The sequence below is a fragment of the Moschus berezovskii genome, chromosome 10, assembly GCF_049115385.1.
Source record: "Moschus berezovskii isolate FMDL1 chromosome 10, NW_MosBer_1.0, whole genome shotgun sequence".
NCBI lineage: Eukaryota > Metazoa > Chordata > Mammalia > Artiodactyla > Moschidae > Moschus > Moschus berezovskii.
The window spans coordinates 19,423,774-19,451,342 of NC_142469.1; the positions used below are offsets into that span (position 1 = coordinate 19,423,774).

Below are 27,569 nucleotides of genomic sequence, written 5' to 3' on the forward strand. Positions count from 1 at the left end.
TATGGCCCTATCAGGGTCTTTTTTTGAGCCTCCTGTAGCTGGCAATCAGAAGGTCTCTTTGTCCAGTCTTTCTCCATAGCTCTGCCAGTTCAGGCACTTAGAAGACACCCTTGCCTGGGGTCCTTCTCTGTTGTTTGGCACATCAGGCACACAGAGAGGCCCACTGGCTAGAGTCCTACTCTGTAGATTGGCACGTCAGGCACTTAAAGGGGCACCCAGGGCAGGGTCCTACTCTGTAGTTCAGTGCATCAGGCTTTTGATGGACCAACCTCTCTATTGTTCAGCTGCCAATGCTGGCATGTGGAGGGAGAGAGTCTATGGTGATGGCTCCACCCCCTACTCGTGACTCAGCAGTATCGCCTTGCTTCCATGGCTGCCTGGCTTTCCTCCACAGGCATTTCCCACCACAGTCTCCTCCCTCACATCCCTTCAATCTGTCTCTCCACAGTCAACAGCAACCCTTGCCCTGGGATTGCTCCACAATCCCTAAACTCCAGCTCCCCACCACTGCACCTTCCAGGGGACCTGCCTCCCTGTTCAGGGTATGTATGGCTGTGGCAAGGATTGTCTGATTCTCATTCCATTTAGGCTGCCACAGATCAGCTGTTTCACTCTCAGCCTTAAATGTTTCTCCTCTGACTCAGACAATTGCTCTGACGTGGAGATCGGACCCCTGCTTCAGTTCCCCCATCTGCTGAGGGCAGGTCCAGTCCTCCTAACACTCCTGTGTTTCCCCCTAGTTCCTTCATCCTACTGAGTTTTGTGTGGTTCTATATATTCTTTTCCTGGTATTCCTGTCCACTCTCTGCTGGTGTTCTGCATGCACTTCTGTGTCCGGAGGTGTATTCCTGATGTATCTGTGGAGAGAGATGTACTCTACGTCCACCTACTCCTCCGCCATCTTGTTCTCTCCCTCCCTCATGCACTCTTGCTGGGAATGTAAATTGGTGCAACCACTATGGAAAACAGTATGGAGTTTCCTCAAAAAATTAAAAATAGAGCTACCATATGATCCAGCAATTTCACTTCTAGGTATCTAACTAAAGAAGATGAAAACACTAATTCTATAAGATCTGAATTCCTATGTTCATTGAAACGTTATTTATGACCAAGGTATGGCAACAACTTGTGTCCATTCATATATGAATGGATAAAGATGTAATATATGTATATGCATATACAAATGCATGCTTACTGTAGAAATTTTAAGTCATATATTTATCCAGAGATGATCTTTGTTAACACTTGGAATGTAGTCTTCTAGTTTTTCCAATAGAATCTTAAATTAGATATTTTTGTAATATACTTTTTTATTAAATAATCACTTTTTCAAATGTGATGTCAGAACAACTCAAATTCATTCTTTTCCTGATTAAGAAGACTCTGCTATTAAACATATATGTTTGCCTCTAAGTCTTCACTACAATAAAAAGGCTGCACTCATATAGCTGTTATTCATTAAATGTCTGCAGTTAAGAACCCATGCTGCATTTAAAGCCACCTCTCACTCCCCCAAGTGGTTGTCATATGGTAACTAGACCCAACAATCTTTGCCTTCCAGCACAGTCCATGCATGCAAACAGAGGGAAGAAAGTAGGATCTCTCTACTGTAACTTGGTACCCCTGAGTTCCGTTTCCTCCCAGGCAGTGTTTCCTCAAGAGGTCTGCAGTTAACATGGAGGCAGTGGGTGAGCTGTCCATTTGGTTCCCCAGAGGAGGCATAGAGCTTCCATGAGACTAATATATTCACTAGCTATTTTAAGAAGATACTATCAGACAAAAGTTTAATTGATCTCCTTTTTAAAGTGAGTGCAATTAAAAGTGTCCTATAAAATGGATCTCAAGTATAAATCAACTTTATTTGAAGTGTAAGTCACACACAGTCTAGGCTGGTCAGTTGTTCTAGGCTGGTCACATAGTTCTAGATAAGCAGGTAAAGATTTGATGTCACCAAATGTGGTTAGCCTTCCACAAAGAAAATTTTATTTTATAATCTGAACTAATCACGAGGAGAATCTGACATAAAGCAATGGGTGGCTCAGTGCTGACTCAGTTCCTCTCCTGAAATTGCCTTATAGTCCTTGTTGTATTTGTGGTGGCCTGACAGTGCCCACCACCCCACGATTCTCTACATAGGATTACCCAGCACATGGTAATAATATAATCCAGTATTATATTATTATGTCACATATAATATATAATATTAATATAGTACTAAATAATAAAAATATTTTCTGTGGTTTAACAAGGTTAAATGACTTTGAATATTGCTTACTGTTTTGATTCTTATATCTTTACAGGTAATTTTTTTCCATAGGGAATTCTGTGTACAAATCAACCCTATCAAATATCAGAAAATCCATGAGAGAAAAAAATTATTTCATGGGTTTGCTGCTACTAAGTCACTTCAGTCGTGTCCGACTCTGTGCGATCCCATAGATGGAAGCCCACCAGGCTCCCCCGTCCCTGGGATTCTCCGGCAAGAACACTGGAGTGGGTTGCCATTTCCTTCTCCAATGCACGCAAGTGAAAAGTGAAAGTGAAGTTGCTCAGTTGTGTCCAACTCTTAGCGACCCCATGGACTGCAGCCCACCAGGCTCCTCCGTCCATGGGATTTTCCAGGCAAGAATACTGGAGTGGGGTGTCATTGCCTTCTCCGTTCATGGGCTTACACCTTGGTTTTCTAAAATGTAAGGTAAACCCTTATGTTTCAAGTAAGCCCAAATTTTAGATGACAAGTCAGACCCTTTCATAAGTAAGAATTTTTTAAATGTATAAACAGGAATAATAATGGCTATTTTTATACAATACATATAAAGCATGCAACATAGATTCTGGGTATGTTGGAAGCACTCAATAAAAACAATTTTATTATTATTATTGTGCCATTTATTTTCTTCCCACAGTCAGTAGGTATAATAATAGCTATAGTAAAATTAACATTAATGCATTAATGATTGTAATATTTACATGACAATTTATACATCTGGTCTTACATGTCATTATTCTTAATTTGTCATTCATTTTAATTGGGCTGTAAGTAGAAAAATACATAGACAATTGCTTCTATTTTTGGGTCCAGACCATAAACAGCACACCAACTTGGTGTGAACCAAGTTAAATAAATCGACCACAATTAGTGAGGAACCTAAGTTGGGTAAACCAATTACACACCATCATTATATAGAACTTTCTCAAGAATATTCCACATACATATTTTAAATCCACATTTTATAACTCTCCTTTTAAATAAAACACTCTTGAAAATTTTCTGGAATTTATTTGAGGATTTTACATAACCAAGATTCTGACCTTTTCTTGATATATTAAACATCCTTTACAATCATTGTACTTATACCATGTTCTTCTAATCTGTTAATGGAGTAGACACTATTCCCCTTTAAGTCACCAAATTCCAGAATAGAAAAACAAACACTAAAAACTGAGAGGAGAGTTAAGTCAGACTGTCTCCTTGTTCCCAAGCATCTAGTCTGACCTCCCACATAGAGTGGTAATTTGTGCTTCAATCTCTGCTCTGTTGTACCACAATCTAGCAGAAATGGCAGTTCCCGGTTTCAAGATGAATATTTCTCAGAGAATGAATGGGAATGGAAAATAAATCTTGAGGTTGAAGGTTAATTATTGACAAAAATTATCCTTTGGCAATAACAACTTTCTCTATAATATTGATAAAAGTGTCTTGTTTTATGTAGTTTTGATGCAGATGACACCACCCTTATGGCAGAAAGTGAAGAGGAACTAAAAAGCCTCTTGATGAAAGTGAAAGAGAGTGAAAAGGTTGGCTTGAAGCTCAACATTCAGAAAACTAAGATCACGGCATCTGGTCCCATCACTTCATGGGCAATAGATGGGGTAACAGTGGAAACAGTGTCAGACTTTATTTTTTTGGGCTCCCAAAATCACTGCGGATGCTAATTGCAGCCATGAAATTAAAAGACGCTTACTCCTTGGAAGGAAAGTTATGACCAACCTAGATAGTATATTAAAAAGCAGAGACATTACTTTGCCAACAAAGGTCCGTCTAGTCAAGGCTATGGTTTTCCCGTGGTCATGTATGGATGTGAGAGTTGGACTGTGAAGAAAGCTGATTGCCGAAGAATTGATGCTTTTGAACTGTGGTGTTGGAGAAGACTCTTGAGAGTCCCTTGGACTGCAAGGAGATCCAACCAGTCCATTCTAAAAGAGATCAATCCTGGGTGTTCATTGGAAGGACTGATGCTAAAGCTGAAACTCCAATACTTTGGCCACCTCATGCTACGAGCTGACTCACTGGAAAAGAGTCTGATGCTGGGAAGGATTGGGGGCAGGAGGAGAAGGGGACGACAGAGAATGAGATGGCTGGATGGCATCACCGACTTGATGGACATGAGTTTGAGTGAACTCCGGGATTTGGTGATGGACAGGGAGGCCTGGCGTGCTGTGATTCATGGGGTCGTAAAGAGTAGGACACGACTGAGCGACTGAATTGAACTGAGCTGAGCTGAATGTTGAAAGATGTTCTAAGCCTGGCTGAAGCAGGAGAAATGACAGAAAGAGGGTTCCGAAAAGAAAATAAAGAGGAATGAATGAAAAATAAGCCCAGAAAGCATGGAAAATTGAAGGAGAGGACAAAAGTCATACATATCAGGGTCTGAATCCAGATGGGGAGGGGAAAAAAGAGGAAACAGAATTCCCACAGAGTGTAAGTATGAAAGGGAGGGTATGAAGGACGATAAAGAAACAAAGATGTGACTTCTCTAGTGGTCCAGTGGTTAAGAATCCTTGCTTCCAATGCAGGGGATGCAGGTTCAATCCCTGGTGGGGGAACTAAGATCGAACTAAGATCGCACATGCCACACGGTGCGGCCACACACACACAAAAAAGCGGCAGCAAAGACATGAGTATATCTTTGTATTGGCTGTTTAAATAAAATGGGCTTCCCTGGTGGCTCAGATGGTAAAGCGTCTACCTGCTATGAGCAGACCCAGGTTCAATCCCTGGGTCAGGAAGATCCCCTGGAGGCAACCCACTCCAGTACTCTTGCCTGGAACATTCCATGGATGGAGGAGCCTGATGGTCTACAGTCCATGGGGTCACAAAGAGTCAGACATGACTGAGCGACTTCACTTTCAAAGAAAGGAGGGCTACAAAAGAAGTGATGAACTCGTTGAAAAATGCATTGCTAGTTAAATCACCAAAGTTGGAGATTCAGCTATTATTATTATTATTGTGCTATTATTCACACTTACATTCTAATTAACAGAATTATATACAATGTGTAGGCTCACTTTATCTGTGGGTATGAGAGAAGTAACAGAAACTCATTCACTTGTGTCCAATGTACGAAAAAGAATGCTCAGAAGGACCGCCACAGCAACAAAGCACCGCTCCCGTCTCAGCACATCCGTTACAGGACCAAACGACACCAGACGGTGGGAAACGCTTACTGCCTACCTTCACTCTGGGAAATCTTTCAGAAGTGGCTTTCTCCCAAAAAAGGAATTCCCCAGAACAAAGCACAAAAATGTTAGCAGAGAAGGTCTGGGTGTGGTTTTACTCACATCCCTGCTCCCTTCGTGTTCACAAAATGTTTCTGCTCCCAGACCAGTGAGAAATAGCTGAGCACCACAGGCACCAGGTACCACCCTCACAAGACCCCTCACAGGATACATGCACACCACAGACCACTCTCCAACTAGCTTCCCTCCATCCTCTGGAATAACAGACAAAACTGACGAAGAGAGAGCTGTTGGTCTTCCAAAATGCCCAACATCTAGAGTGCCAGAAGCAGGATGAGACAGAGAAACCATGCGCTCCTACCCAACCAGTATCTTGGGAATTAACCCAAGACCGATAATATTTTGGATTCCAGGAAGATAAGCAGCACAAGGCTGTGGCTTGTCTATGAATTCCTGTATCTGAATTAACAAGCTATATGACTTTAGCTTCCCTGGTGGCTCAGATGGTAAAGAATGCCTGCAATGTGGGAGACCTGGGTTTGATTCCTTGGTTGAGAAGATCCCCTGGAAGAGGGCATGGAAACCCACTGTATTCCTGCCTGGAGAATTCCCATGGACAGAGGAGGCAGGCGGGCTACAGGCCATGAGGTCACAGAGAGTCGGACAAGACTGAGCAGCTAAGAACAGCACCTGACTTCGAGAAAGATTAACTTTCTGGTCTCAGTTTCCTCGTTTCATAAAAAGCAGTCAAGTCAATCATCTCTTAGCATTCATCAGTATCTAAAAATATTATGGTAAAAAATTTTTTGAGAGTAATTCATGAGTTCAGCAGATTGCTGAAAACTTGAGTCTTAGTATCCCTTTCCTGGATCAGTTTAATCCTATAATTCTAATGAGCTTAAGCAGTTTTAAGTCATGATCAAAGGCAAGGATTCCTTTCTCTAGCTCTCTGTTTTATCTACCTGCCTCTTGGTCCCTCCACTCTCATGATCCAGTCAAATGTGTCCATTTTGGATATTAGTTTCTGTTTTGATAATAACATTACTCAGGAAATACACAGCCATCAAGATGTTCTTGGCACGTCAGTGATTAGGCAGAATGGATTTCTGTGATTAGGTAGTCTTGTTTCCACAATTCTAATCGAGTAAGATCGCTCCTAGGAAATCCTATCGAGCTACCGAGAACAATGTATGTGGGCTTTTCTTTATAATAAGAGCCTCTAGGTCTGCCAAACTTTTAGAAGTCAGCAGGCAATATTTGAGAACAATAGGAGGAAAAGAAAATAATGCATTCTCAAAAGCATCACATGTGTTTGGACTCCTATTTTTCAAAATGGAAACAGCCTTAATTTTTTTCTGATTATTAAGATTTTTACCACATATTGTCAAATTGCCTTTCAGGAAGCTTGCCCTAGTTGCTTTTCCCACCAGCATTCCATAGTGGCTACTTCCTCACACCCTCACCAAACAGTATCAGATTCTGTTGTGTCTTTGTCAATCCGTTGGTTGAAACAATACTATTTTCTTTTCATTTGAATTTTTAATTATCAATGAGGTTAGTTTTCATACATTTATTACAAATTGTTTACTTATGCCATTTGTCCATTTGTCTTTTATTGTATCTCTTTTGCTTTATTTGTGTAAAAAAGCTCTTTATATTAAGGATATTTGTTCTTAATTATTTTTGTTCATGAGGTGCTTTTTTTCCTGCATAAAAGTTTTCACTCTGCTTTAAGGAGTAAAATATTTTAGTCTTTTTCTTTCCTGCTTTTTTTGCCCTGTTTAGGAAGTTCTTTCTTACCTCATCTATATATATATTTTTTCAAGTATTTCACTCTCAATTGTAAGTTTCTGGTGAATTTAAGTGTATTTTGGTATGTATTTTAGTATAAAGGGTCACATAGAGATTTCATTTCAATTTTTTCCCAGTTATTTCAACCCCATTGATTGAAAAATCCAAATTTTCTTTTCTTATTTGAAATGTCTCTCCTTTCTAACACTAAACTCTTTATATACAGGTTTCTGGAGTTCTTACTGTTTTCTTTTGATCTCCCCATCTGATGTGAACTTATTCTGACACCACTACCAAAGTGTTTGTAATGACTGTGGTTTCAAAATTCATTTTATTATGTGGTAAGGCAATGCTCCCAACTTGTACTTCAAAAATTTCCTGGCTATTCACACAAGATTCTCGCTCCAACACCAGTTAGGCACTTGAAGTGAAGTGCTGAATATATGTAAGTATTTTTCAAAGTGCACAAACCTGTGAAAGCCCTAAAGCAAACAATTTGATAGAAAATATCCATTGCTCCCTTTTAGACTTATTAAGATTGGTCACTGCTATTTTTTTTTCAACCGTGCAGTTTATAGGATCTTAGTTCTCAGACCAGAGATTGCATCCACACCCTCGGCAGTGAGAGCATAGTGTTCTAACCACTGGACTGCCAGGAAATTCCCATTAAGATTGGTCACTGCTTTGAAAGAATGTTTGGGGTGTAGGTGGTGGTAAGCATCAAGAATTTTCTAGCCCACAAGATGCATATTTGGCTGGCATATTATGGCCACAACAGTTTTAAGTGTGATGGAAATGTGTGCATCCTGTTTATCACACTATTCTTAAAAACATTAAAATTATCATATATGTGGAAAGAATGCAACTTATAAGCGCCCAACATTCGTAAAGCTATGTGGACTTGTTGAAACAAATCAGTTATTGAGTCTTTCAGTCACATTCATTTCCTCTGCCTTCCCTTAGACCTTGTTTGTCAGTCCCTATCTTGCTTTCAGCCTCTAGGATCCCCTTTCCTCACAGCAAGAGTCACTTTATCACCCCCATCTATGACCTCTGAGTCAACTACTCACCACCCAAAACCAGATGAGTGCTCCCACCATCCCCTTCACTCCCTAGTCATCTGGCATTGAAATTGCCATTGGTTTTACCTGGAAAACAGTTAGAGAGTAGAGATCATATGCTCTTCACCATTGTACCCAATCCCTAGCTCAGTCCCTGACACAGGCAAATTTCAGTAATATTTAGTGAGTGGGTGAACACTAAAAAGTAAATGTGAAGCAGGAGGGATACAAAGAGCTCTAGCCCAGGACTCTGGAATTTAGCATCATCTTAGTTGCTCCAACATTGCGTTAGAGTCTCTAGGACTGCTCTTCCTCCATGATGATTCTGTCCCTGAACCCCATGGCCCTGCTTTCTTCCCCGGTCCTGCTGAAAGGCTTGCCCCACCTGCCTACCAGGACACCTCACAACCTCAGGTTAGACCCTCAGATGCCAGGTGTTAGCTTGAACTCCTTGTCATTTAATGCCAAACAATTTGGAACCTGTGTTCTCAGTTAGCTACGTGCATAGGCCTTGTCTGATGGAGCCTAAGATATGTTCTTCAGGATGAACGGATTGTATGACTCTCACTTCCGAATCAATTGCTTTCATACAGCCCAAATCCTTGTAATTGCACACAATGCATGCTACGCAACTCTTTGCAACCCCGTGGATGGCAGCCCTCCAGGTTCCTCTGTCCATGGCATTCTCCAGGCAAGAATAGGATCTCCTGGAGGAGGGCATGGTAACCCACTCCAGTATTCCTGCCTGGAGAATCCCATGAACAGAGAAGCCTGGAGGGCTTCAGTCCATCAGGTTGCAAAGAGTTGGACATGACTGATCTACTAAGCACATGATGCATGAGTGCAAAGTTGCTTCAGTCGCGTCCAACTCTTTGCGACCCTGTGAACCATAGAAGCCCACCAGGCTCCTCTGTCCGTGGGATTCTCCAGGCAGGAATACTGGAGTGGGTTGCCATGCCCTCCAGGTGATCTTTCTGACCCAAGGATGGAACTTGAATCTCTTATGTCTCCTGCATCAGCCGGTGGGTTCTTTACCACTAGCACCACCTGGGAAGCCCTGCCCCACAATGGTAATGATAGCACTGTTGAGGTCCAACTCCTGTGAAACATCTGGGAATAGAAATCAGAATAATAATCCAGATATAAATCAAATTGTAGGAGTTTTAACCATACATTCATACTATGTGGAAAAACAAGAGCTCTTTTTTCCCCTCTAATCTCTCTCTCAAAAGGACAAAAATTTTCACTTTCTGGGAAACCACAAGTCACTTTCATCTGGTTTTCCCCCTAGTCCTCGCCTCTTTTTGAGCTCAACATTTCACGTGTTCATTTTGGGGAGATTCCATTGCAATACATCACCAGGAACACATGTGTTCCGCTGGGACCTTATTCCCTGGAAGATGTGAATGGTGATGTAAATAACAGCATCATTGGAATTTGGAATAAGTAGTGCAGGAAAGAAAGTTATGGTGAAATAAGGCAAAATCAGGCAACTACAATCAATATTTCCTCTTGGGGTAATGCAGAGAGTATTGATGCTGATAGAGAACTTTAGTGGTACTCATCAGCTGGAGCTGTCAGCAGAACATTAATTAAATGGCAGCTGTTGCTTTACCACTCGGAGGGGAGGGGAGCAATGCTGACTCCAAAATAGATTTCCGAGGATGAGAACATTTCCAGCTAGTAAACCAAATAAGAGCCCGGTTGTGGGTTTTTTTTTTTTTGTTGTTATGAGTTTTGCAGCACATGAGTGAAGAGATGAGAACTATTAGACTTGCATTGATAGTTAGGTCTTATGCCACTACATTTAAAGTAGAGTTCTAGTCTGCTGTTGGAAATACACACATATCATGCTAATCACAGCTACAGAGTCCAGCTTTGCTTCCACTCAGTTAAGGATTCATTATTCTCTGATGCGCTAATGAACATTTAAGATGTCTGTTGATTTTTAACTTGTAATACAAACAATATGTGGCCATTAAAGGTTTAGAAGCAAAGAAATAAACAACCTTGGTCACAGATTGTTATTCTCATGTTTTTATAAAATTTATGCTCCATCCAATTACTGATCAAAGCTGTTCAGTAATGTTTATTCCTCAATTCCACGACATTTAACAGATTTGCTTTATTGAGCACTTGTTTTGTGCCATGTGCTAAAAAGAGTCCCAAGTCATACCTGGATCTGTTTATCACATTAGTGTTTTAAATTTACATGTAAATATTTATCATGGATTATTTTTAATAAATCTTCACTTTTTGTTGAGTTGCTATTGCTCTGCAAAATAGGTGCTACAGTATTTGCCATTGGTGATTTTCAACTTGGTAAAATTCATTTAACAGACAAGGCACATAGATTTTCCCCAAGGTATGAAAAAGCCTTCTCTATAGAATTTCAAACTTACAGAATCAATCAGAAAATTAATTCCATATATATGACCTAAAAAATATAAGACCTTCAAGAGATCTTTGGAATACAATGAACCTCCGTCCAATCAGTTCCATGGGAAAGACCAGCTTGTTTCCAACACACCTGCTGCTATAGAAGTGAGGTGATTAATCCCTTCCTGTTGTTGACGTCATGAGAATTTAGGGGGTGGTATGAAAGTCCACACTGGGGGAATCCCAGGGAAAACAGTGAACACAGCCAAACTCACAGCATTAGGGGGAAAGCCAAGGTCTGAACAAGAGAGTAAAGTCTGTGATTAGAATTTCCACGTAAAGGTAAAACCTATGTGTCTGAAGTTAAGACCGAAAATATTATATCGGTCTGCAAAAGAAAGACAGTCACCGGGGAAAATGGGATACATTGGAACAGCCCCTAAGAGAATGGGTTGCCTCCAACTGGCCCACTTATTGGGAAAATAAAGAATGCAAGGACTCAATCTTTAGTAAGCAGCAGACCAATTAGTGGGACTCAGAGCCCCAAGGCCAGCTGCCACAAGACCCCTGATGCTGAAACAGGGAAGCAGCTGCCGTTCAACACCTTACATTCTCAGAGTTGGCTCCAGAACAGCAAAGTGATTAAAAGATTAAGAGCACAAGCTGAGGAGTCCAGTTGCCTGGACTCAAATCACAGATCCAACACCTGCTTGTTGGAAGGCCTTGGGCGGTTCCCTCAGCATCCTCATCTATAGAGTGTGGCGCATATGGATATCTACCTCATATCTGCCTTGTCAGTGCCTAATGTACGAACACACTCATTAAATATCAGCTACTTTATTGTTTATTATGATCATGTGATAGAAAAGTTAATAGACTAGGACTCTGTAACTTCCACCAAGTGACCTCTCTTTCCCCTTCCTAATACCTTCTTCTTTAAAATGAAAAGACTGTGCTAGATAACTGGTTCTCAACTCTGGATATACATTAAAATCACATAAAAGCTTCTAAAATAGGTCCGTACTTGGGCATCCCCTCAGGTTATCTTGAATCAGAACCCCTGGGCCTCTGCCTGCACATCTGCACTTTCAAAGCATCCCAAGTGATTCTGATGGAAAAAGAGCATTCAGGACCGCAGACTCTATGGCCTGATGACTCCGAGGGAGCTCAGAGTCTAGCGATTTCCACTCTCTTTGAAATGGGTGACCCCAGGACCAAAGCTGTTTAATCATCAACAATCTGAGACTCAGAGCCCCCATTCCTGCTCAAAATCAGACCAGGTGTATCAGTGCCAAGAGAGCTAGAAGCCTCACAGAATGTCTTAATTATCACACAGTTTGGGAGCCAGAAGGAATTTAGAATAATTGAATGAGAAAAAAAAAAGTACTTCCAGAAGCCAACCAGTGAAGCCCTTTTTCTCCAAAGGATATAAGCACTAATTCTTTCCCTCGACACTGTTACACCTTTTTATATAAAGACAGGGAGGACAAAAGGGAAATTCCTGGTTTGTTGTAAGAAAATCAGGAGAGATCATGTGAACGAAAAAGAACACCTTGATGAAATATATCACTGCCTCTACTTCGGATTAACTAGGTCCCTGCCACAGAGAAAGAGCATATTTGCTTTAGGTGTTTAGCCTGTCAAGTAAGTAGTGCACAAGTCCTGTGTGCTGACCAGTACTGGACAAGTAGGAGCAGGGGCTAGGGTGTGCTAGTAGAGTTGTGACAAGATGCTGTTTGTAATTCATAGAACAGAACTTCTCATTCTGTTATATGTTTGCATTCTGTTATATGTTTGCTTCACATGAAGCATTCACTTTCCTGGGATATTCAATCCCACCACCGAGGATATTTGATACACTGAAAAGGTAGAGTATTTATGGCCACTGGCATAAGAAAATGCAAAGCATTATCCTCTCCATCAAAACTGTATCAGAACTGCTCTCCTTTTATTAATACTTCAGACAATGCAAAAGGTAAGTGCCATACAAGCAAACATAAACTCAAAATTTCCAATTCTATAAAGATAGATTTTTAGCATGATTTTTAACTCTTGGTTTTATTTTTTTTTTAGTTTTTATTGGGGTAGAAGTTGATTTACAGTGTTGTACTACTTTCAGGTAACTTTTGGTTTTAATAAAGATAAAGGAATTAAACAGAATAACCAATAAAGCATCTCATACCATTGTTCCACTGTAACAAACCACTGACTGCAAGATATCAGGTAATTTTCCTTAAATTATAGCAAGCTCTCTGTTTTTCAGAAGGAACAACATGCTGCCAGATTGACAACTCATTACCTAAGCAAAGTTCCGTTCTGTCACTCAGTCGTGTCCAACTCTTTGCGACCCCGTGGACTGTAGCCTACCAGGCTTCTCTGTCCATGGGATTCTCCAGGCAAGAATACTGGAGTGGGTTACCGTTTCCTTCTCCAGGGGATCTTCCCGACCCAGGGATTGAACCCGGGTCTCCAGCATTGGAGGCAGATGCATTAACCTCTGAGCCACCCACTGGGAAGCCCATAGTTATTGGGCACAAATAAGAGCTCTTATGGGCTTCCCAGGTGGCGCTAGTGGTAAAGAACCTACCTACCAATGCAGGAGACATAAGAGATGCCAGTTCGATCCCGGCAACAGGAAGATCCCCTGGAGGAGGGCATGGCAACCCACTCTAGTAGTCTTGCCTAAGAGAATTCCATGGACAGAGGAGCCTGGTGGGCTACAGTCTTTAGGGTCATCAAGAGCTGGACATGACTGAAGTGATTTAGCATGCACAAGAGATCTTATACAGAATGAGACTTTCTGTCCCCTTCCTCACTGTTTCCCCCAACCAACTTACACATACCACCAAAGGCTTCTTCCAGAATTACTGCTTCCAGCAGCTGGAATAAGTATGTTGCAGGACTCTCTCTTGCACCAAGCACTTAACAAATGAAATGCCCATGACCAATTCAGAAATCTGCAGAGCATTTCATGACAATAGAAGGTGGAGTTCTAACTTGTCAACAGGAGCAACAACATACCAAAACCTCCAACAGCATCAAAGGATTTGGCTACGATAGCACACATAATAGATCATAAATTCAAACGCTCCAAAGCCTCCTCTTTAAAAGAATCATCTCAGCAGTGTAGAAGCTGAACACTGCATTGTGCCATCGCCACTGGAATAAGAGTTTCTGTATTCCAAAGACCCCAGGCCTATCTCCTCCTGGGCTGCCCAATTCCACTGGCCACTGCAGCTTCTGGCTCCACTTCAGGACTCATGAGAAGAGCCCCAAATGGACTTTCAACCTTGAGTCTCTTTGTTCTTTGTCCTTCGTGACTTCAGACTGTAGGGGCAGCTGACCCCCTGCAGGGTCACATCTCAGTAAAACCTCTTGAAACAGGAGGGAAGAGGGCAGGGCACAACTTTTGAAAGAATGTCATAGCCCAAGAACACAACCTGAGACAATTAGAATCAAATGAGTCCAAGATGGCAGGCAAGTCAATGTTGACCAGACCTTGATCCTCAACAAGCAAAGCTAAATGACATACCCAGAGGGGCCATGACAGTTCCAAGGCACCATCAAAGAACCAAAAAAGTGGGCAGCGGCCCAATTCCTGGACATCTCCACCCTTTCCCCAAAATAATTGGAATAATCCTCCCACTCTTTAGCCAATGAAATTACCCAGCCCATAAAAACTAACCATGTCACATTTCACGGCCTTACACTCGCCCTCTGCGATGGCCCACACTCTGCCTGTGGAGTGTTTCTCTCTGAATAAATCTACTTCTTACCTATCACTTTGTTTCTCACTGAATTCTTTCTGTGATAAGACATCAAGAACCTGAGCTTCATTACTGTGAGTTTTGGGCCAATCTTAGGTAAATGGCTTCAACCTCACAGTCATTGAAGTAGAGGTCCTCCTTGAACAACTGCCTCCTTTACAAGAAAGTGGTGAAAATATGGACTAAATAAAGGCAAATTGCCCAGGTTTGACTCTCAAATCTACTGCCAAGTTACTTGTCATCTATAAACCTAATTTTTCTAATCCACAAAACAAGAGATAAAAATAGTGCCTCATCAGGTTTTTATGAGGAGTAAATAAAATCATCCAAAATGCTTGGCACAGAATAATCTCCAGTGTCTGCTATTATTATCATCACTTACGTATACTAAATAATTATGCACAGCTTTATAATAAAACATTATGTAAATAATATATATTAAAAGTACCTATTATTATTATATTATCTTTTATATCACTATAAAACAATTGGGATTCAGATGTCCCAGTCATTAGTTGGAACACCTGGCGTTTTGGGCAACTATCTATGGAATGGACAGAATATGGAAGGTGGGGATTTGTCACCAAAGTTGAGGGGCCCCCGAGGAGTGAATTCTACCAAAGCAGCTGGCTTCCTTGAGGGCCAAACAACAGGCTGGGACCAAAGCAACTGGCCTGGTGGTGTCCAAACCAGAAGATGAGCTCTGTCAAGACAGCATGTGAAAGTCAAGCTTGTGTGTAAAGCCACTCCCTCATCCAAATTCCAGGTTGCCCTTGAAGCATGTGTCACTCACTAAACAGTTAATGAAACACAAAGAGCCCTGAATATCTCCAGTGTCACATTTCAAGACTTATAGAATAATTAGGAAAAATCTGAGCTGGCAGAAGTCTTCCTGGCTCGCGCTGGCAGGCAGACCATCTTTGTTTTCCATTAGTGTGTGTTGTCGTCACAGTAACTGCAAGGCTCCAAATACAGGCCCGGGGTGTCATTTCCTCATGTACTCAGGCTGCCACACTGAAATAGCATTATGAACTCAGCAATGCCTCTCCCTTTGCTGTTGTGCTGTGGTGCCTCAGTCAAAGAAGCAGGCCCTAAGATGAGTTACTGAAGACATAAGTATATTAAAGAGATACGAAGAAAAATAAGGCTCATTTATCCCTATTACTGTATTGTCTATGACTCATGTGTATGTCAGGGTTGGGGGGAACCTTATTTTTGCACAGATCTTTTAGATAAACAAGGCAAGTTGGCAGTAACTTGATTGTCTTGGTGATGTCAGTAGTCTACTGTTTTCAATCAAATTGTCTTTTGGCTTTAAATCTGTAGCAAATCATTTTTTAAAGAATGCATTTGGCTAACTCTGACATGTCCATTTCATGGCTTTCTTTCACCTTTTCCTTACAAAGATAAGCAACAGATAATTCACTACTTCAAAGTAACTTGGAAAAACTGAAAGATTGCCATTATAATTACTGAAAAAGCAAAAATAGACTACTTTCAAGTGTAGACATAGAAGGTCTTTGGCCAGTGAAGCAAAAACCGTCCTCATCTATGTTTTGGTGAAGGAGGTGGATGACAGCATTTAAGCAGAAACAGAAAAGTCCCTGAACCTTAAGGGCTCAATGAAAGTCAGACCACTTGAGATAAATTCCGTGTTAGCTTTAAAAATTCTTTTTAAAGTCTGTCTTTCACAGATCTTGGGACCACATAAATCACACAATATTATGCACGTTGACACTATTTCCCAAAAAGGAAACACAACACCAACCTTCTCTTGACTTTCCAGTGCTGCTGTGGCTTAAACAAAGCTCTCAGGGACTGGAATGCTGGTTAATATCGTGTTTCTTCATCTCTTTGCTGGGAGTTTCTCAAGTTCTGCAATCAGCTGGTCAAAAGCCAACTAGAGCTGCCCAATTCATGTTGGATTTTCCTAATCCTAAGTTCTTACACAACTCACTGCCTAGCCTTTGAAATTGCACTGCCTTAGCTGCCACCATGAGGAAAACTGTATTCTGCCTGCAGCCTTGTCTCCTCTCTGAATAGCTAGAAAGTAGGACTGACCATTTAAGGAAAAAGAACATGATCCAGTATATTTTCCTGAGGTTCCCATATTTCTGCTCTAGAATCTTTATGATGTATTCTATAAAGCCAGGAAATTTCTTTTATTATTTTCTGCCTTTTCTTTCCTTCCTTTCCTTTTTCTTTCTTTCTAAAACAAGGTCTTCTTTAGAGAATATCATTCTGAAATTCAGTTTGCTTTATCTTTTAGAAACTCATCCTTTCGATCACAAAAAATAAAGCAAAATGGATAGGTCTAAACTGTAAGTACCCTGAATAAGGTTTGTTGGCACTAAAGTTACTAAGAAACTTCTCCACTTATAAGAGTGCTTCATATACTTTTGGTTAAGTTAAATACACAGAATAATAAGCAGCCCATAACATACTCGTACATCTTTATGATGGAACACTTTTTTTGCCTTGGAATATACTTTCTTGTCATGTTTAAGAAGAATGACTAGGATTAAGGGCAATGAATAGCAAGAATTCACTTGTATTTGGTGAGGTTGAAGGTAATGTAAAATGACCTTTTCAGTCTTTTCATTTTTATCTGTTACTAGGTTAGTAAAACAAAACATCTAAACGAATAAATAGAGAGTGATAAATTTAATAACATATCCCTCCTTGAAGGAGGAAGTCTCCCTTACATACATTACCAAGCATAGTTGGCTATAAAAGAGACACCCAAACTCTATGTATAAACACACTTTATCTCCAACTGCAAATATAGAAACCAGGGAACCATCTAGCTGTGGGTGATTTCTTGGCCTTCTTAGTAATAATTCCACAAGACAGCACACTGCTGAGTGATAAGGGAGAGACTGAAATATAAATTCCATACTAAACTATTGACTGGAGCTCAAATTATGTCTTCTTAGAATACCCAGCTGCAAAATATGTTGCTAACAGGATTCCACATTTGAACAATATATTCTTCCACCTTTCCTATGATCTATGAATTTGATTTTACAGAGGGGTCTGCATCTAAGAATTTCATGTGCAACAAAGAATAAGATAAATGATAACTATATTTAAGGCATAGTAATAAAGAAAGAATAACTTATGTTGAAAAGTACTGGGAAACTGTAAGTTTTATTAACTCATTTAATTTTCCAAATAACTCTGAGGAAGATAGCATTATTATTCCCATTTTACGGATGAGGAAACTGAGGCACAGGGAGCAATTTGCCGAGGGTCACGGTGAACTGAAATCTGAATCCAGGCCATCTGACTTTCCTATGCAGTTAGCCTTTCCTGTCTCCTCCACGTCCATGACATAACCTTTCTGTTACCTCTTCAACTCAGAGACAGTATAAGGAAACAAAGCATATATTTTTTAAGGAAACAAAATGTATTATATTAGCTTAGCTTTTATTCTATTGCTGTATAAAACAAATGTATGTTGCAGGTTTTTAAATGTTATTTTTCTAATAAGGTGTTAACCAATTTTAAACTTTTTTGCTGAAATATTAATAGATCTCAACCTAAGCTAACCATTCACTTCCCATGAGGCTGCTTTTTTAAAACTTACATGTTAGGAGACAAATAAGTGAAAATGTTGATTAAACAAGCTCTATAAAATCCTGTTTCTTAGGGCACCTGTTTTATGAAGAAATGCTCATCTTTCAAAAAAGATAATTAGCATTAGTTTAGAATGTATATTTTACCACAAAGTTTTACTTCTATAGAATAAGTAAAGGACTTCCCTGGTGGTCCAGTGGCTCAGACTCTGCATTTCCAACGCAGGGGGCTTGAGTTCAACCCCTGGTCAAGGAACTAGATCCCACACGCCACAGCTAAAGATCTCGCATGCCGCAACTAAGACCCAGTGCAGTCAAATAAATAAAAACTTTAAAAGACTAAGTAGAAATCATAACCACCGAGAAAGCATTGTTAAATGAATATATTAAATGCTTCATAAATTTCATTGGGAAAATCCCATAGTGGTTCTTGCTGAACACCCATTTAAAAGAGTAATTTTAACTTCCTTGGTTATCTCAAAATATAAAGAGAATGCTTTTCTTTTGGTGAACACAGAAAAAAAATTGGTTCAAAATCATGATTCACACTTTATCTCACAACAGTAAGGCTATAGGTCTCATAAGTGATTTAAAATAAAACTGAGAAATGTCTCTTTTTAAAATATCAAGGCAAATTTTTTAAAAGATAAGCACGATATTTAAACATTTTAATGTTCAAGGCCAGATTTTAATTCATGATAAATGTAAGGAATTACAATTTAAATGAATAGTACCAAAAGTAACTATAAATAGAATCTGGTACCAAAAGATGATAAAAGTATATGAGTTACAGTATTTTGAAGTCTAGGTGTATACATAGGAGATGCATGTATATTTACATAAATGTATGTGTGTATATATACATACACACATACAATCTTTTTATGTCCCCCTTCCTATTTCCTTCTTGAGAAATACATTATCTCCACAATCAAGTATATGAGCATAGTTAACAATCACTTATAATTTTCCTGTGCTCGTTAAACTATGAAGACCTTCCTTGAGAAATTTTTGCGATAAAAAGCTATTAACCGCACTTACAGTTGCTTGTCTTAATTTTGTACTAATTTATACGTTCTCTCATGCTCATCATTAGAAATCCAGAGCCAAAACTGTTCATAGAAGATGCATGGCATGGAACAGCTTCAGAGCCAAAGGGTGTTTAGGATAATGCCTTGTACCTGGTCGCTTTCATTAAATTGTTCTGAATTTAAAGAGATAAACCCCATTCTGTGTGTGCATGCGTACTCAGATACTTCCTGGCTGATTCTTTGCGACCCTATGTACTGTAGCCTGCCAGACTCCTCTGTCCATGGGGATTCTCCAGGCAAGAATACTAGAGTGGGTTGCCATGCCCTCTTCCAGGGGGATCTTCCCGACCCAGGGATTGAACCCACATCTCCTGCATTGCAGGTGGATTCTTTACCCCCTGGGCCACCTGGGAAACCCAAACCCCACTCCAAAAGACACTAATTCTAGTAGAGCACCAAAAGGTCCAAACTAAGAGGGAATCACTTCTGAAAGGTATGGTCCAGGAAATCACCGTGAAAGGGGAAGCCACTGTTGTGAGTTAAATAGTGGACACCGGCGGCGCAGGCGCAGACGCAGGAGACGCCCGGCTCCGGCAGCGCAGGCGCAGACGCCGGAGACGCCCGGCTCCGGCGGCGCGGGAGACGCCCGGCTCCGGCGCAACCGACCACGTGCAGAATCGTGGCTGAGATGAGCTACCCTGCGCCCAGGGTTAGGGCGGTGGCCGAGAGGAGCTGTACCACGTTCAGGAGGTGGTGGCTGCTTGGGCACCGGAGGGCCGAGAGGAGCTGATCTACATTCAAAGCAGGAGGCGCGGCCTTGAGGGGATACCCCTCGTCCAAGGTAAGGTACAGCGGCTGCGCCTTGCTGGAGCAGCTGGGAAGAGATACTCCACAACCAAGTGGAATATAAGAATCCAGTGTTCTGGGAGGAAGGAACAAGATAGCGGAGGGATAAGATGGCAAGACCACTTTCTCCCCCACAAATTCATCAAAAGAACATTTGAACGCAGAGTAAAGTCCACAAAACAACTTCTGAATACTGGCAGAGGACATCAGGCTCCCAGAAAAGCAGCCCATTGTCTTCTAAAGGAGAGAGAAGAAATCCAGCTCCACCCACCAGAACACCGACACATGCTTCCCTAACCAGGGAACCCGGACAAGTCACCCGTCCAACCCCACACACAGCGAAGAAACTATGTAATAAAGAGAACTCCACAAACTGCAAGAAGAGGGAAAGGCCACCCCAAGCAAAGCAATATAAGCAAGATGAAGAGGCAGAGAAATACCCAGCAAGTAAAGGAACAAGATAATTGCCCACCAACACAAACAAAAGAAGAAGATATAGGGAATTTACCTGATAAAGAATTTCAAATTTTGATGGTGAAAATGATTCAAAATCTTGAAAGCAAAATGGAGTTACAGATAAATAACCTGGAGAAAAGGATTGATAAGATGGAAGAAAGATTTAATAAGGACTTAGAAGAAATAAAAAAGAGTCAATGTACAATGAATAATGCAATAGATGAGATCAGAAACACTCTGGAGGGAACAAACAGTAGAATAACAGAGGCAGAAGACAGGATAAGCGAGCTAGAAGATAGAATTGTAGAAATAAATGAAACAGAGAGGAAAAAAGAAAAACGAATTAAAAGAAATGAGGACAATATTAGAGACCTCTGGGACAATGTTAAACACTCCAACATTCGAATCATAGGAGTCCCAGAAGAAGAAGACAAAAAGAAAGACCATGAGAGAATACTTGAGGAGATAATAGTTGAAAACTTCCCTAAAATGGGGAAAGAAATAATCACCCAAGTCCAAGAAACCCAGAGAGTCCCCAACAGGATAAACCCAAGGCGAAATACTCCAAGACACATATTAATCAAATTAACAAAGATCAAACACAAAGAACAAATATTAAAAGCAGCAAGGGAAAAGCAGCAAATAACACATAAGGGGATTCCCATAAGGATAATAGCTGATCTTTCAACAGAAACTCTTCAGGCCAGAAGGGAGTGGCAAGACATACTTAAAGTGATGAAAGAAAATACCCTACAGCCCAGATTACTATACCCAGCAAGGATCTCATTCAAATATGAAGGAGAAATCAAAAGCTTTACAGACAAGCAAAAGCTGAGGGAATTCAGCATCACCAAACCAGCTCTCCAACAAATGCTAAAGGATCTTCTATAGACAGGATACACAGAAAGAGTGTATAAACTTGAACCCAAAGCAATAAAGAAAATGGCTACGGGATCGTACTTATCAATAATTACCTTAAACGTAAATGGGTTGAAATTTTCAAAAAGGCTAGGAAACAATTCTCATAGCCATCAATAGTTCAGTGTTGAGTTCATGAATAGTTTTTAAAGTTTGGGACAAACTGTAGTATTTGCTATTTGAAGTACTATTTGTAATTGGCATATTACGATGTAACATTGGTCTTCATTTCCATCTTAAAACGCCTAAAAATGCCTAACAGGTTTTTAGATTTGTGAATTTTAGTTGAAATGTATTTTACGATGTTACTAAACCTGTAGAAATATTGAAATATTTCAGAGAACTTATTCACTGTACATTTAATTTATTTTATTTATGAAAGTTATGAACTGTAGAAAGTTTTACTTGTTGGGTCAAATGCTTGTTGCTTCAAATGCTTGTTGCATTTGAAGTGCTAGTTACAAGAAAATCAAATACCTTCAATGTATAAATGCTATTAAGTTTTTAAAGGACTCTGGAGTATAAGTAAGTTTGTTTAAAGAAATTTAGTCTGTTCAACTTGAAAAAAATAAATAAATAAAATTGGAAAAAATAAATAAATAAATAAATAGTGGACAAAGACCCTTCAGGAAAGAGGAGGAAAAGTGTTCCAGGCAGGAGGGCACAAAATGGGCAGAGGTGGGGCACTGAAACGCACAGTATGTAGGTGTTTGGAGAAGGGCCCAAAATCTGACCTATCTGAAGCAGAGGGACATTTGTTGTTGAGTAGTGGGAGCTGAGACTGGAAAAGTTAAGTACGTGCCAGATGATGGAAGGTTTTCAAAACACCCAGCCTAGGTGTTGGCAGCAACTAGAAGTCGAAGAAGATAACTGAAGAGTAGAAGAGACAAGCATAGGAAAATTAACCCCACAGTCATAGGGTAGTGGGGGGGCTGCCCACGTAGCTCAGTGGTTAAGAATCCACCTGCCAAGCAGGAGATGCGGGTTCGATCCTTGGGTTGGGAAAATCCCCTATAGAAGGAAATGACAACCCACTCCAGTATTCTTGCCTGGGAAATCTCATGTGCAGGGGGGAGTTTAGTGGACTACAGTCCATGGGGTGGAAAAGAGTCAAAGACACAACTTAGCGACTAAACAACAACAACGTGTGCAAGGCGGTGTGCATGGTAACGAGGGGTGGAAGTGGAGCAGAACTGTCATGATACAAACCAGACCCAGGATTAAGGGAATAGATCTTACGGTGGTGGAGACACAGCAGTGAAATCTCTTATGGTGAAGGGGAAAGGGACGACTCCAAAATAACACGGAAATGTGAACTTGAGTGAACAAGAGAACACAATCTATGCAGTTGATTGTTCATATACTGGAGGAAAGCACGTGCTCTAACCTGAGCTATTTTTGATTCTCAAGGGTAAACTTACTCAATGATACTCAAAACTCAGTCCATCAGGAAACGGCTTTCACTCGGGGCCAAATGCTGCACTCTGTTATCCTCACACTGTTCCACTCACTCCAAAAAAAATTACCCGCCTCCAAAATCTACTAATGGCAGATTTTGGCAGTACACATACATTTGTAAGCCAACAGTGTGACCCTTCCTAAGATAAAAACAAGAAAAATGTAAAGCATTTAGTTCAGATTTTTCAAAACTCTTTAAAGACAAAGATGCTGCATCTCCACTAAAGTATTAGAAGTTTCATTCTCTGACACCAAGTTTCAACAGAGTGCATTTTGCACTGTTACATTCATTATACATGATTAACTGCATTTACTTTGTAAACCAATGGCACAATCAGAGTCATGAAATATAATACATACTGAAATGATGTACTGCTTCATTTTTCTGAGCATATGATATATAACCTTTAACTAGTTTTTCTTAAAATGGGAACATTTACTGGAAGAGTTGCTACATTCTGGTCAACAATGTGTTCAAAACTGGCCTTGGGTAAATTATTTCTTTAAAGTTGACAAAATAGACTCAAATAGTTTTTAAAATGTGCATTTGTATCTTCTTTGAAATTATCCTTGGTTTAGAATAGTCATTCAAACAATCATGTTCACCTAGAGGAACAAACTTCGTATGCAAATTCAACCCAACTACAGACACAAATTATCAACTAACCATGTCATCAATGTGCAGCTATAACTTATGTCAGAGTCAGTGTGATACTGATCACTCTAAGCAATTCTGATAAAACTGCAGGGCAACTCCTGGAAGCAGAGACAATACAACAGATGAAAAGAGGCTGTCCTTCACACGCTGGTGAACACATTCATACTCAAATACATGCAACTTAAGAAAGAACTTTTCTAATACACTCAATTTGAGTTTTAAAAATCTGGATCTATCTTATCTGTACACAAGCAATTACTCAAAAACCACACACACAAAATAACATTCTGCTGCATAGTCTATATTCAACAATTGCAAAAGCAGTGATTGGAAACCAGGCATATCTTGTGCCTCGTCAGAAGCGCTTTGGGTGACTGTAATAACCAGGTCAGAACTAGCACAAGGTGTACCGGTGTAATCAGAGACGGCGGGTGAGGGAAAAGCGGCAGCCAGGCGAAAGTACAGCAACACAAACACACACAGGACTTCCCTCTCATTTACCACATGAGCTGCTCAGCGAGTTTCATTACATGAAAGTGCTTTTGCTTCTAGGGAAAATATCCCCTCCACTGGTTAGCCGTCCTCACTGTGAAAGGACTGTGAAGTTGTCCTTTGTCAGATTTCTGTTACCTGCCAGAAAATGGTAACTTGGCAGAAATACTTTGATGGCTATTAAAGCATCATAACGATCTTTGTTGTTTAAAAAGCGATCGGGTAATTCTGAGAAAGAGATGACTTTCTGATTCTTTAAAAAACAATTCCGTGATTGTCCTCAGTTTTAAATGTGTTATCAGGTAGTGGAACAGTGAGACTCAAAGGAAACAGACAACACAGAGTGGGAGAGAGCTCTCTTCTTGTGGAGGCAGAAATTTCTTAAGAGAGTTAAGTAGCTGTGCATTTCGGTCTTACCTGACTGGCAGGCAGCTCGTCTAAACCAAAGGTACGTCCTTTACGGAGGTAGCTTATCCTTTGAAGAACCCAGTGGCTTGCCCCACAGCCCAAGAGTGACTGGAGTCCTGAAAAACCATCCAGCCCAAAAGAATACAGAGGAAAAAGCTTTTCCCACTTTCTTTCCTAGGACTAGCCAATAGCTGAAGTCATGCAGGAAACGGGGTAGTAGAGAAGGGAAAGCGGCTCCTTCTCCCTGAAATCCTGATCAGCAGCAATTGGAGGCTGTTGTATCTCTCCCACCCAGACTTTTGTTTAAAAGTTTTTTCAACTGTTGCTAGGTGTTGTTGGGTTTCTGAGATTAGGTTTCTCGTCTTCTGCTCCCTTCACAGCACTGTCAGAGCTATGACTTTGTCGAGGAGCTGAGCTCGCGTGTGCTATATTTAACCAGTGTTCTCAGCAAGTCAAGCCTGTCAACAGCTGAGAAGTTTGGAGCCGGCTCTGCTCAGTTCCTCGGCAGCCGGGTTATCAGTGGATACGGCTCTGCTCGCCCCGGAAAAGATTGCGGGAAAACGGCAGACCCTTTTAAGGACTGCTGCTCATTACACAGACGTAATTATTGCTGGAAGCCCTTAAACGCCGAATGTGATTTGGACTCAGGTTTTTAAAATCAGAAAAGAAGCAGCGGCAGTTGCCTCGAGCAGAGCAATTTACCAAAGCAATATTCTCCTCAGTTAAGCTTTCTGAGATCAACCTTCTTGTATAGAAAAGTCTTTAAAAAAAAAAAAACTGTAAGGCGATCATTGGGGAAATTCACAGTAAGAGATCAGTCCCAAGCAATGTTTTACATTGATGTGTTACATACATACTTAAATTACATTCATAACTGTCATATCAGACACAATCACCTTTTATACCTGATTGTTATTAAGGTAGGTTTATCATAAAGGAATGTCTGTAATATAACGTTTTTGAAAGGAAAATTTGAGTGTTCTCCTTGAGATAATTCATTCAAAGCAAGAAATGGAGAAGGCTCCAGGAAAACCAGGACTTGAGACACCCCTGGTTGTCCACAGCCTTGTCTAATCATTAACCCTCAAGTCTCCAGAACGAGAGTGGTCACTTGTACCCAGAATTCCAAAATGAAGAATGCCTTCAGATATTTTTATTTGCTTTATTCTATGTCAGAAAATAACATGAATCTGTCAAGATTAAGAATCATGAAAAAATGTGTGTTTAAGGCTATTCTCAGAAATAGCTTACTAATTACCCATGTGGAATTAACAGTAAGAGGAGCTAAGAGAAGGAAGGGAGACACACACACACACACACACACACACACACACACGCCATTATTGGCTAACACACAAGAATATTGCCCTGACAAAAAAAAAAATCTCAATATCACTAAAAATGTTGACCCCTTTCCTAAGATAATTTTATCAGTTTAAAGGTATCCTTTCTTTTGACATGGAAACTAAATTTGGACCAAGGAGGCATGTAATGGCATAGATTTAATATTTTAAGTACTACATATTTGCAGCAAGAGGCTTATATGCTGGAGAACCCTAATGTTTGTCTGGGAAAGGCTGCCACTTTTCACAACGGGTGTGTGTATCCTTCTTTTTAAAGAAATGACACTCACATTCAATATTAGTTGATACCACACCTCAACCTATTAGAAAATGTCTTAGCTGTTCCCATGCCACCCACCTCACTAACAGCATTCATCTTCTCTCCCTAATTTATTTAGTACTATTCACATATAAAATTTATTTAGTACTTTTACTACATTTATTTAGTACATATAAATGCATTATTTAGTACATATATTTAGTACTAATTCATTTAGTACTACTTACTACATTATGTAGTACTATTTACTACATATAAATTGTATTTAGTGCTATTCATATAAAAAAAGCAGAGACATTAGTTTGCCAACAAAGGTCCCCATAGTCAAAGCTATGGTTTTTCCAGTAGTCATGTATGGATGTGAGCATAAAGAAGACTGGACACTGAAGGATTGATGCTTTTGACCTGTGGTGTTGGAGAAGACTCTTGGGAGTCCCTTGGACTGCAAGGAGATCAAACCAGTCAATCCTAAAGGAAATCAATCCTAACTATTCATTGGAAGGACTGATGCTGAAGCTGAAGCTCTAATACTTTGGCCACCTGATGCAAACACCTGACTCATTAGAAAAGACCCTGATGCTCGGAAAGTTTGAAGGCAGGAGGAGAAGGGGATGACAGAGGATGAGATGGTTGGATGGCTTCACCAACTCAATGGACAGGAGTTTGAGCAAGCGCTGGGAGATGGTGAAGGACAGGGAAACCTGGCATGCCGCAGTCTATGGGGTTTCAAAGAGTCAGACACGACTGAGCAACTGAACAACAACAATGTATAAAATTACGTTTGTTCAGATTCTTAGTACTTCTGGGTCTGGGCCAACCTTGATTTTTTTAAAAAGACTTCTATTAAGATGAAAGCATTCTTATCTACTACAATGGAAAAACAGATGAAAGCATTCTTATAAGAAATTAACTTCCAGAACGCTAATGGATCTTTCAGAGGATCTATCCACAGTCTTCTAATAGGAAATGGAAGTGTGTGACAGGGCTATGAGACCGTTTAGAACCACTAGAAGAACTTTGTGAAAAATTACAAAGGAGTGGGCTGTGGGGAGATCATTGTTCAAAAAATGCCCACATCCCACACATACCCCACATGCAATAGCCCCCAGTTCCCTAAAGAGGACTTGGGGAATATATATTTCATACCTCCTGGGAGTTCACTTTACCAATGTCCCCAGTCCAAAAGGAAGCAGAGAAGCAAGTTAGCCAAAGTCAAGAAAAACAGGGGCAATAACCCACTTTGCCTTTATGGTCTAGATACTTCCATTATGAGAGAGATAGTTATTTATTTCTTCCTTAGCTATCCAAACAATTACAGGTTTTAGTGGGGTCTTTTTCCTTTTCTTATGAACACCTAGTCCCCTCTGTTGTTTTCTTTAACCTTCGGACTGGCTGTTTATTGTCCGCTGTTAGTTTATTTTTAAAATGTGGTGAGATGCAACAATATAAAGAGCATTTCATATAATCAGATACTGTTGCTGCCTTCAAATCCTGTTCTTTAATTTTGGGAGCATGTGTGCTGGTCTGACTTGGAACTTCAACATCATCAGTCTCTCTCTCATTCTCTTTCACACAGAGACAGACAGACTCACACACACACATTCTCTCTCTCTCTCTAAAGTGAATCTATTTTGAAGCCTTCC

The 27,569-nt window shown here is 40.3% G+C and overlaps 1 protein-coding gene across 5 annotated transcripts in view; it reads right to left on the bottom strand.

The window, feature by feature from the left end:
- FILIP1 (filamin A interacting protein 1) overlaps positions 1-27,569 on the bottom strand; it is a 338,049-nt gene that overhangs the window by 212,947 nt on the left and 97,533 nt on the right. For 2 of the 5 annotated variants that reach the window (XM_055433258.2, XM_055433259.2), the window contains exon 1: positions 24,313-24,789. The exons of the other annotated variants lie outside the window; for them this stretch is intronic. The gene's annotated coding sequence lies outside the window, so the exon portion shown is untranslated. Of the gene's footprint in view, positions 1-24,312; positions 24,790-27,569 lie in introns of those variants that run through there. 5 annotated transcript variants of the gene reach the window in all.